General features: G+C 40.4%; 1 protein-coding gene across 3 annotated transcripts in view; it reads left to right on the forward strand.

Moving 5' to 3' along the window:
* Positions 1-12,582, forward strand: part of RASSF8 (Ras association domain family member 8) — an 82,742-nt gene that overhangs the window by 30,169 nt on the left and 39,991 nt on the right. For all 3 annotated transcript variants that reach the window (XM_051772451.1, XM_051772449.1, XM_051772450.1), the window contains exon 2: positions 5,999-6,096. The gene's annotated coding sequence lies outside the window, so the exon portion shown is untranslated. The remainder of the gene's footprint in view (positions 1-5,998; positions 6,097-12,582) is intronic.

Raw genomic sequence — 12,582 nt, forward strand, 5'->3', positions numbered from 1 at the left:
TTATTCTAACTCCCTGCCATGGGCAGGGACACCTTCCACTAGCCCAGGTTGCTCAGAGCCCCATCATTTTTCATTAGTTCTACTTGTCCTTAACTCCACTGGTGCAAATAAACCAGAATTTTATTCAATTTTTTTTTGCAGTTGCTGTCAACCAGACTTATCCTAAAGGAATGAAATGAAAGCAAATGCAACACCATCATGCTACTGGTTTTATGTGCTACCACTTTTATGTTGCCTTAATACCTGGATGACTTGCCCAACTGTATTTTTTCAGAGATGTGCATGATTAATGACATACATGTTTTAACTTGAATTGTGCTTTTAAAATGCCCTCCTATGGTTCTATCAACTGCAATTAATAACAGGAGCTAATTCAATGTGCTTTCTGGTAACCTCTACAACCCAAACAGCTCAATGGACGTGTGAATACACAGACCTAATTCTGATTTTTGTTAAATGGTACTCAAGTGTATTACTCAGTCACTTTCTCTTTAAGTATGCTTTCTCATATATGCTTTCTGGAGATTTGGTGCGAAATATTTAGTCATATGTAGGCATGGCAAGAGTTTTTTTTACTGTGTTTGAAGAATTAATAGTCAAGGGTGAAATTGTACAGGTAAGGCAGGAATGTAAACTCCTTCTCTCTCTTTTCCCAACAGCTATAACTCTGAAGGCTTAAAACTGCATTAAATAAATTCAAACCTGTTGTTCCTGGAAAGAAAATGCCCTTCACACACTTGCAAGGAGAAAAATGATGGGCAGAACTCTGAAGATCACAGTTTAAACTTTTCTTTTGTATCAAACTGCTTTGTAATATTCATTTCACTCTTTTTGGTTTATGTATCAACATGTTTTTGTAGCACTTACTTTTCAACACTTCAGTAGAGCCTGAGGGAGTAATTCAGGGTTGAATTTGAAGATATTATCCAATTTTTTTCTCTTTCTGAGAAGATCTTAATAGTAGTAACAAAGAAGCAACTTCTTCTCTGGCTCATATGGAAAGGGATGTAAATGCTTTTGCTCGTGATAATGCAGGATATGGTTTTTAAAAAGCAAACACACACAAAGCTATATGGGAATCACAGATGTAGGCTTCTCACTCAGGTAAGCAGGACTTGAGTGCTCCAGACAAAATGGACACAAGCAGATGTGGGATTAATGGTGCAGTGAAGTCTGGGCTGGACAAGTCCTCTCTTAATTCTGGTTGAGGTGTGGGGTTACTCAGAGGAAGATGGGAGTAAACCCCTTTGATCTTCTGCAGTCAGGTGAGGATATGAACAAGTCAGTGAAGACAAACAGCTTGATGTTCTTTGTATTCTCTTAATAAAGTATCTTGCTTCCAGTTTTGTCCCCACAGGTAAGAACAGTAGCCAAAACAGGCTGATTAACAGATCCTGTTAATTTGGGAGCACCTGCTGTTTATCCATAGGGTCAGAAAGAGCAGAACAGTTGATGTAGCAGGACCTTCTCCCCACTGGTACACACTTAAATTCTCTTGTCAACATTTCCTGTGTTCCACTTTCACACTTGATGTGCAGACACCACTTTTGCACTTGCCACAGGCTTTTAAAACACTTGCAGCCAGGGTGCTGCTTGCACTGAGTTGTGACCGGCAAGCTTTTTTCCTTGCTAGAAGCCAAACACCAGTGCCAGATTTCCTTTTACACAGGTTATTATAGAGCTGCTGAAGGAGGACTTCTGATTAACAGCGATGAGAGGATAATTGAGACCATCTGACCCAGATGTGGTAAAAGGCCTCCCTAACTTGCAGCACCTGATCCTCCTCACTGCTCTGTCCAAAACAAACATACCTTTCACCACCACTACCTCAAGACATTTACTAATCCATATGTACTTTGAATATGATGGTGCATCTCTTCAGATTGTGGCCTCAAAGCTAATAATTCATGGTGGTGTAGGCTCCTTGTGTATCATCTATTACCCAAAAGAACTGACTGAAATGTTCTGACCTTGTTAAAATTACAGATGTGTCTCCTTGGAGATAATGACTCAAAATTTGAAGGCTATGCTTTCAAATTTTTTTTTTTATGGCTAATTGTTAAACTTCAACAAAGACTGAAAGGGATTTAATTTTAAGATGCTGCTTTCCTGTATTTTAAAAAAAGCAAACAACCACTCAACCCCCCCAAAAAAGACAAAAAACCCACCTAAACTTCTTGAAAGCAAACGTCACTCTTTTTTTTTTTAATACTTTCTCTGTAAGGTTTTTGTCACTATCATAAACTGCTTTGTGTTTCCTGAACTTCATTTAAACACAGGGTTACTTTGGTTGACATGAATTAAGACATAGTTTTGATAACCCAGTAAGCTACAGAACACCTGTGAAGAAAATAAAACATGATTTAAGGTAAAAAGATTTGTTACCATGCCAGTCTAGTTTTCCTTCTGTGTGAGTGGAAGGGTTGCAGTTGCTTTGGAAATGTGTGACTGAAAGAGACCACTTGAGTTTGAAAGCAATTTCTTGTTCTTCCCAGTTTTCCTCCTGCACTGCAGACTATTGATTTAATAAGTTTAGTCAAAGAAGTTTCAGAAAAAAACATCAGTGGGAAGAGATAATCAAATCAGACACTTTGCATTTTCATGGAATTGGGATTGTTCGGTCTGGAGAAGAGAAGGCTTCAGGGTGACCTAATTGTGACCTTCCAGAACCTGAAGGAGCTACAAGGAAGATGGAGAGAGACTGTTTCCAAGGGCCTGGAGTGACAGAACGAGGGGGAATGGCTTCACACTGACAGAGAGGAGGTTTAGATTGGATATTAGGAAGGAATTCTTCCCTGTTGAGGCCCTGGCACAGGTTGCCCAGAGAAGCTGTGGCTGCCCCATCCCTGGAAGTGTCCAAGGCCAGGTTGGATGGGGCTCTGAGCACCCTGGGCTAGTGGAAGGTGTCCCTGCCCATGGCAGGGGTTTGGAATGAGATGATTTTTAAGATCCCTTCCAACCCAGGCCAGTCTATGACAGTCTTTAAACACATCAACCTTGTTCAGTTTGTTGGTAATGCCATCATACATTCAGATGATGAACTGTGTCTTGGTCCCCCCTTTTCCCATCATCACTAAGAAACCCCTTGCTTTGCTGTGAAGGCTCCAGGGTGTGATGCAAGTAGTTGTTTGACTTAGACAGAGGTAGCACAGACTTCATAAATGTCTATGAGTGACATCTGAGGGTATGAGAATAATCTGATGTTGTAAAAAAGCTGTTGCAAGCAAAGAAAATCAGGTCTTAATCTTAAAAAGGGATTTTCCCACCTACAAGAGCTAAAAATCTTACTCTTCTCTCTCTGTTTCCTCCCTACCATAGAGTTCTTTGAATGTGTGGTGTTTATTTCCTCGTGATCTGAGATGCACGTTGTCACCAGTGTGACTTTACAAGTTTAGAGGTGCCAAACAGATCATGTAGTGTGTTGTGTGGAACTGGTCATCTTGGTTCCCCTTGCAAAGAAAGTCGTTTTCTGTGGCATCTCTTAAAAGAAACTCTTCCTTTCAACTGCTCATGGCCTACTTGTGGCATTTACTTACATCTACACATCTCTTCAGAGCTGCCTCTCTTGTTTTACCTATTTGTGTTAATTACAAAAAACGGTAAGGTTTGTTGCTTTTTTTTTTTTTTTTTTTGGTACAATATACTTGGGAGCCCAGGTAGCAATTTGTACTGCATCCTTGCTAAATATTCAACAAGGCTGGACTCCTTTCTTGCTGGTTTGACTCTATTGCTGTGTCTCTTTGCATTTTAACATGCGAAGATCTCTTTCTACAAGTATGTACTAGAAATGCAGCTCTGGCCTACAAGGCTGCAGTGTGTGAACAAAGACTACTTTAGTATTTTCCTTGGGACTTTCATAAAATAAAATACATAAAACATCTCCATTAAAATGTCTGGATTGATGAAGGGAAGGGGAAAAAAAAAGGCTTTTCCTCCAGCAGTGGCTTGATTAATGGATTTATTGTTTGTACAGATTTTGTCAGGAAGCCATATGGCTTGAGGAAAACAAAGAGGAAGTGGCTGATGTTGGGAATCTGATTTAGTAGGGGTCCCTAAGGACAGAATGTGGCTCTTATCCTCACTCCTTCCCACTCAGTTTGCAAAGTGGTCTGAGAAGAGCTTTAGGGCTTCAATAGAGAGAAGATAAAGCGGCTCTGAGTGGAAGTGTCGGTCCCTGCTGCTGGATCAGCATCACAGCTGCTCCATTCTCAGGTTAAGAATCCACTGTTCTTTGGCTGGTGTGTAAAGTATCCTGGATAATTAACAAGGAACAGCAACTGAAATGTTTACTGCTTGTATATTGGCAGTTGATCAGTTTGCAATAGTTAAAGACAACTCTTCAACATCTCAAAGCTGAGCTTTCATAGCTTGGAGTGAGATGATACTTCTCTCCTCTACTGCTCCCTCCCCCAGCAAAACTCAAGCATATGTGCCTCTGGATTAACTAAATCACCATCTGTATCCTAAAGTCAGATCTATTTTCCTAATCTAACGTGTATAAGTAACTGGGGCTTAAGCATTGGGGATCTAACTTGATGTGGTGGATTAAATGAATGTTCTGCATTTTCTGTGACTGTTTGTAGTTATGGCTCTGTGGTGAATAAACCTAAAGCAATGACTTATTATGGAACTGCAATCAAATACATTAGGGATTTTTAACAAGCATATCTTCCTTCTATGAAATTACAGGTTCTCAGCTGAGAGGCGTAAACTCACCAAAAATTGTTATGGTCCTTTCAGAGCTGAAGTAAAAGGCCCATGTGATGAACCATTACTAAATGTTAGTGGGTCCACAGAGTGGAGAGCACAAAACATCACCAAAACATTTTCTGACAACCCAAGAATTTAATTAATACTGGTTTGTGAGTGTAAGCTACATATTCAGTCAGTGGTGGTGAAAATGATTTGATATGAGATTTTCAGAGCTCCTGAACGTCCTATTATGAAGTTTTTGGCCATAATGAGAGAAGCAATTACCCCTGCAGGGCTTTGATGCTCAGTGTGCATGGTCTAGTGTTTTACAACAGGCAAGTCCTTTCTTTCCAGATTTTTAAGAGGTGTTTGTTGCTTTTTGAACTCTTACAGCATTCTTATGCTGGAGTTGGTACTTAACTGCATCTTTTCTTATAACTCTGAGAGATACGGGGAGACAAACATTTTGCCTGGACAAAATTTAGTGTGTGATAACAGTGGAAGAGGAGATGCCAAAATACTAGAAGCAGGTTTTTCTGATATAGATCAGTTCTTTTATGCTAAAGTTCCCATTTTAGAGTTACACATAATAGATAAGTTCCTTTAAAATACTGTTCAGAAAGTCTTTGGTGATGAATGTTTGGAAACAACCACCTCTCACTATGACATAGTGTTAGGCAATGTTTGTAAGTCTGTCACAATGATGCTGTTAAACATGGCTGTAGTAAGCATCCCTTCCAAGCTGATTAATATTAGTCTTAATCAGCAGTTTGGGATTTGTTACCCTTTGCCTAGTTTGTGTGACTGTTTATGCATTATTGGTTGTGATTCACTACTCCAAGGGAGGCAGGGTATGCAGTTTGAGGGCACTTGGAGATTTTTATGTATGGAACAGCTCCAGTCTCAGGATTATTTTCCTTAAAAAGAAAATTAGGAAAGATTATTTCACAATCTCCTATATTTACAATTTAGCAGTGGTAGATGCTCATGACCACCTAATACAGTGCTTAGTTTTTTTCCTAACCTTCTGGAAAGCTGTTGAAATGCTGTTTACCACACTTGGTTATTTATAGCAGGAAAATGTATAAGAAGCAGCAAATTAGGTTCAGTATTCCACATTTCTTTTGAACTAACTTTTAAAAAATAAACTTCTATTTGTATGTAGCAGGCTGTCATAGATCTACAGATGCTGGGAGAACACACTCTTTTTCGAAAGCATTAAAAGGGAGGAGTGGGAATAGGACTTTATCCTCAAGAAAAAGTAGTTTTTCTAATGTATAGCAATATTTCAATTTCTTTCTTCTAGGAACTGACCCTGTCAAGCAGAGTTGACACCTATGCCTGGAGCAGCAGGTCGCTCTAAGCCCACTGCATAAAGAGATCTCTGTCCTTTTTCATCTGCAGGTAAGTTATGAACAAAAAGCTTCAAATTGGGCAGCAGATCTTCAGGAAGAATTTCTTCACTGAAAGGGTGGTGAAGCATTGGAAGGGGCTGCCCAGGGAGGTGGTGGAGTCCCCATCCCTGGAGGTGTTCAGGGAACAGCTGGACGTGGCACTCAGTGCCATGGTTTAGTTGACAAGGTGGTGTTTGATCCAAGACTGGACTCAGTGATCTTGGAGGTCTTCTCCAACCTTAGTGATTCTGCATAAGGGGTTGTCCTCAGCTCTGCAAGTCAAACATTGCCAAAACTCCAGAAAAGCAGACAGGAAAAGTAAACAGAAGCAGGTAATGGTTTTCCTGACAACATGATTGATTTTTGATATCAGAAATATCAGAACTTAGAAGCCATTGCTGTAAAAATATATACTGTCAGACTATGTATTGGTATGACTTTTCTTATCTGTTTGATTTCCCCCTCCCCCCCAAGCCCCCTGTTTTATGATGTAAATGAGATTGGTGAAGCAAGTGAGAGAAACTCAGAATGCACTTTCTTCTCTGGCTTGTCACCATTGGCAGGCCTTGCTTAAAGCTGGTTTACCTTATGTACACATCAGCTTTTCAGTGGTAGACTTCTATATGAGTCACACCTCCTGTGTTTCTGTGTGTGACTACCATTCTGCAGCTCCTGCTGCTGCAAACACAGTTATCTGTAGTAGTATTCTATTGATAACTGGAGCAGGTGAGGGAACATTATAACTAAAGAGAATAAAATTCCCTGGTCATTTGCCAAAATGAAAGCTTGTCTCTTGTTGAAGTTCTGTGTATCAGAAGTACAGATGAGGATAAATGTACAACAGCTTTATCTTACTGCAGAAAAAGCTGTGTAAGGATAGATAGTAATATTGCAGGACTGAAAGGATTTACTTGCATTGTCCTTAATATAATGTAGAACTAGTAGAAATTCTTCTGCACATATGTAGAATGCACTCTGTACTACATAGGAGCTTTGCCAAAGTGTAGCTTGTGTGTGAGTATGTACAGCATAAAAAATGCTGTGTTGTCTTAGAATCTGGCTTTAGACACTGTCTTAGGCTGTCGTGTATTTGAGAAGGGTTTTTTTGGTTATTCATTAGAGTACTTTGTCTCACTGTAGGCATGTTACGTGTCTCTTTAATGTACATCAGTTGGTCATTTTTCTTCTAAAACAAACATTTTCAGGGAAGGAATTACTGCTTGCAACTAACCATATGTTCTTGCTAAAGATTGTGGTGGTTCCGTGTGGTGGAATAGTACCAGCAATGAAGACTGTCCTGCTGGCTAAAACAGGGTGCAGAATTTGTAGAGACACTGGTCTCTCGCTTTTCCCATGTGGCATTTAGCCAGAGCATGTATATGTTAACCTGTAACTCCAGGAAATTTGGAATGCAGTGGTGTTTGGGCCAGGTTTTCTCCCACCAAGTTAAAACATTTAAGAATTTGTTGTTGACTGTATTTGAATAAATTCCTTTCAGTGGAGCCAGTTTGTGGCTATCTGCCAGGTGACTGCAGTGTCACTCCTTTATTTGTCACTTTGAAACAAGTCATAGTGAGTTACAGTCTTTGAATGATTTTATTGTGTGAGAACAGAAGGTATGTGCCTGCTGAAAATTCATCAGGATGGTGCTTGCCCATCCTCATATGGGGAGAGTTACTTATTTACCTCTACTTGTTTTGAATAAAGCAATTTGGTTTGTCATCATAAGCATCACTAATCTAATTTGTTGTTATTATATGACTTCCTTTTGCTATCTGTTTTGGGGCATGAGACAAAGGGTCAGCTTGTAGTGTGTGGTTTATTAAAACATTTTTTCCCGCTGAAATCATGGAGTCAGATTTTTGTACTTCAAAAAAAAAAGAGATCAATCCACTTTTATTCAGTGTTAATAAATAAAACAATGAAGAAAAGCAACATTATGTGTATATAAATCAGTGGTTCCTACATGTTTTTGATAGTCTTTGCAGCCTGGTTCCCTCGTCTTGTAGAGAAGGTTGTAGAACTGAAAAATGCTTAGAGGAAGGTAATAAAGTTGAGAGATGTGAGCAATTCAGCAATTTAGGAATTTTCAGTCCAAAAAAAACCCCAGCTTAATGTGGGAGGGAAGCCTATGAAATGCTGAATGAGGTGAAGGCAGACAGAACTTGTTTTGTTCATTCTGGCAGCACAAGAACCAGTGAACATCAGATAAAGCTGGTCAGAACCTAGATCAGAACAAACAAACAAAAGCAGGTCATTTCATACTGGCAGGAATTAGATCTGTAGAATTCCTTGCCGTGCAGCTGTGGAGACTGAAGAGAGGAAGAGAATTCCTGTGGATGATAGTAAATACACATCACACCTCTGGTCTTGGTCCACTATGCTGCCTCTTACAGCCTTTGGGTGTTGTAGATCCTTTGGAGTTGTCTCTGTGACTTTGAAAACAAGGATTTTTGGGGGCTGCAGTAGGTGATTTGGGGCCCTTACACTTCATGAAACTTTCAGTTGATAAGTTAGGATTTCAGTCGTGTCTCTACTTGATTTCAGAACAGAGGAGTGACTTTGGCAAATGCTTTTCTTTCACAACTTCAAATATGAGAAGTGGACAAAAATACACTTTTTTTTTTTTTTTGAAGCTCGGTGTAGGTCTGATGACCCTCTAAATTGAATTAACTTGCACAAAGTCTTAAATACAGTTGAGAACTTGTTTCTCGAGAGACATTTCAGAGGCATTCAGGTTTTTTGCACAGTGATATTGCATTCATCTTTGCTGGTGGTATCTGCTGAAAGAAATGAATAGATGGGACAAGGTCCTGGGTGCTCTCTAAAAGGATCTGTGCTTCAGGGAGAGTTTTTCTCTGACATGCCAACACGTTCTGGTTGAGGTGAGAAATAATCTCAAAGGAAAAGTGCTGCCTCTCACATTTTCATTGCTTCCCTTGCTTACTGCATGCACACCTTTTACTGTCTGGATTGAGTCAGCTCAGGAAAAAAAACAACAACAAGATTCCTTTGACAGTGATATCACTGGGATCCTTGACTCTTTCTGCATTCTTTGGATTACAAGAGATACTTTTCATCTCTTGTCTCTCTTGAGTTGAACACTGCACAATGTACCTCTTGTTTCCTTGCTATCTGTGTTGCACTTGTTCAGACTGGTGGGATGGCAGAGCTGAAACTGAAGATTCCATGGCTTGTGCATCTGTTTCTTTCCTTTTCCTCACTTGTTCACATTTTTATTACATGTAGCTTCTTGCTTTCTCACGAAAAGAAGCTCGTGAGGCTTCTTTTTCCTCACTTTCTTTGTCTTATGTAAATCTGTCCTTACATAAAACTTGGATTTTATATCCACATCTGAGTGGTTTGTTTACATTTGGAGCACCAGTACTTCAAGGTTTTGGAATGCATTTCAAGTTGAATTCTGTGACTGTGGTTCTGAGGAAATATACTGGTCTAATGGTTAAAAAAAATCAAATTAAAATTCTACCAGTGGTTTTTCGGGGTTGAGATTCATCTCTTGCTTGCCAACCAGGGGCAAACTGAAAATGGAATGTAAGTGGAGACAGTATGTCTGGAAAGAAGGACAGAACTATTGATAATGAATGACAGGGAGGGTGGTGTGTGGAAATGCCACTTACATGAAGAGACAGGAATCCCTGGCTTTTCTGCTTCAAAAATATTTGATTCTTGAGACATGGGTTGCCTTGGCCAAGCCCTGGGTGTTGCAAGCAAACCGTTTCAGATTTTTTTTGGTTTTTTCCTATTAATTTATTGGGCATTGGTGAAGTTTGCATCCTCTCACTACTCTACTTCCTGGATTGTTGTTTTCTGTAGAGCAGTGAAAAGAATGGGATCATGTGTTTTCTGTGGACTCTTAACTTTAAATTTAAAGTTAACCTGACTTAGTCTGGTTTTTATTAGTTTATTGATCACTGGGGAATCCTGCAATATTCTAATCTTTGCAGTAGCAAGATATAGAAGACCTCACCTCAGGGGTGTTTAATGATTCACTGTCATTAAATATTTGAGAGGAAAAATGTGCTTATTACCCAACTTCTAACAGTAGCTCAAAGTTTTCCCACTTCATTTACTGCTGTGTAAACATCAAAATGTAGTTTTCCCAGCCTACAACTGCAGAGATAGTATTTTTTCACACTAATTGCAATGCACATTAGTCATTTCTTTCTCTGGCAGGAAAGAAACTCAGCTTTTTGGAGGCATGTCATTCTGATACAATCTTTTCTCTTTGTTCCACGAAGGTTTGGCAAGTCTGGAGACTGTGCAGCTACCCTTTGTAGGAAGCAATGTTTAAAAACCAGAATTTCTAGACTTTAAAGAAATAAAAGTTTACCTTTTGAGTTTTAGTTGTTAAGGAAACATGCTTTAGTAGTTGATATCTTGGAGCTAGGAGAAAAAAATAGCAACTAAATGAAGTCAAATTTAAATGCATCTCACTTGTCAAATTTGCAGAAAACTCACAAATACCTCCAAATTAATATTCAGGTCATTCATAACTAAATATATGAATGCCTATCTTACTTTACTCTAGAAGTCCTTGTACTTTCAAAAGTAATTTCAGGTTTCTTTCGTATAACCTTTCCTAGGTCTGAGGAGATTTCTAATTGAAGTCTTAAAGCTTCTCCAGGAAGCAGTAGAACCACACAGCTTGTCACAGAGCTGGCCAAGCCTCACACCTGTCACCTGGAACAGGATTATTGCATTTTGGACAAAGCATCCCTTTGAATTCCATATGGCAAGGCTTTGTTTCTTCACAAAAAAGCCCCACCAAAAACAAAAACCCAAACCCAAACCTGAAGGCCCCTGTGCTTTCAAAGAAAACCAAAAGGTGAAGATTCCAGATTACTTCTAAAAACAAATATTCAGTGTGTCCTTTTGTCCTGGATGAAGAACAATCATTGTTTTAGGAGTGGTCTTTTTCAGTTCACCAGCAAAGTCCTTTTCAAAATACAAAAATTAAAAATTAAGGGGCTTTTTTTTTTTTTGTTTTCACACACAACCCGTTTTTTTTTCTTTTCTCCCTTCAGCTCCCTGTTCCATCCCTAGGCTTTCCCATCAATTTGGGTTGTTAGGAAGGAAGGGAGGCAAAGTGTTAGACTGCCAGAACTCATTGCACTGTATTTTTGCTGAAGAGATCAGTGATGAGCACACTTCTTAGTAAGGTCAAAGCCTCTCCCTTGCCAGAGGGCCTTTGAATTGGCATTTCTACCCCAGCCAGACTGCAGGGTTGTCTAAGCTGCATCTCCTCAGCTGAGTACATTGAAACAGTTTGCTCCTTTTCCTCTTGAGGGCCGTGTCTTTGGGGTATTCATGGAGTTCAGGGAACACCTTAGTTGTGCATGTGAAATGGGAGATTGTCTGGAATGGCTTTCCTCAGAATCCTGTAGCCTCATCATTGGCACAATTTCTTAGGGCACGTGAGATACTCATTTCATGCTTTTGGAATAAATATCTCTTAAACCAGGGTGTTGGCAAGGAATTGGTCTGTGCATTTGTGCACTTGGGCATTTCCTTGAGAAAAACTATGTACTTGTAGTGCAAGCACTCAGTCTGAAGTCAGAACTTAGTTTAGGAGTTTATAACTTTATTTCACTTTCCTGCCCCGCTGCTCAGCCCTGTGAGACACATCTGGAGTGCTGTGTCCAGTCCTGGGCTCCTCGGGACAGGAGGGACATGGAGCTCCTGGAGTGGGTCCAGCGGAGGCTGTGGAGATGATTCAGGGACTGGAGCATCTCCCTGGGGAGGAAAGGCTGAGGGAGCTGAGGCTGTTCAGCCTCCAGAGGAGACACTGAGAGGGGACCTCATCCATGTGTGTCAGTGTCTGCAGGGAGGGGGCAGAGGATGGACCAGGCTCTGCTCAGGAGTGCCCAGTAATGGGAGGCCACGGGCAGGAACTGATGCCAAGGGAGTTCCACCTGGACACGAGGAAGAACTTCTTTGCTGTGCAGTGACCAAGCACTGAACAGATTGCCCAGAGAGGGTGTGGAGTGTCCCTCACTGGAGATTCTGTGCCATGTGCTCTGGGGTGACTCAGTTTGAGCAGGGAGGTGGGACCAGATGACCCCCTGTGGTCCCTTCCAGCCTGACCCATCCTGTGATACTGCTGGTTTTTAAAGGTGTCTGTAGCCAGATCCTTGCTTTCGAAAGGTGTTATGTGCATGCCTAATTTCCCTGTGAATCCATCAGTATGTATGAAGTGAAGCATGTGTTCCAGCCTCTTTAAGCTTGGGGCTCTCTCCTTGTTTGAGTGGAAAACAGGAGCTTGTAAACTGATAGATTATGCCATAAAGATTGGCACTATATCTTCTCTTGCCACGTCCAAGAGCTTTACTTGCAAAGTACAGACTCCATCACTGTTAGACTAATTTAGTATCATAAAGTATATTGCCAGTAATTTGCTGTTGTTAGTTGAAACAGAGATATCCTGTTCTGGAGCATGCTTGGGCAATGGATGTTTAATTTTGTTGGCAACCGTTAT

This window comes from Manacus candei, unplaced genomic scaffold, assembly GCF_025592945.1.
Source record: "Manacus candei isolate 608988 ecotype Guabito, Panama unplaced genomic scaffold, ASM2559294v1 h1tg000153l, whole genome shotgun sequence".
NCBI lineage: Eukaryota > Metazoa > Chordata > Aves > Passeriformes > Pipridae > Manacus > Manacus candei.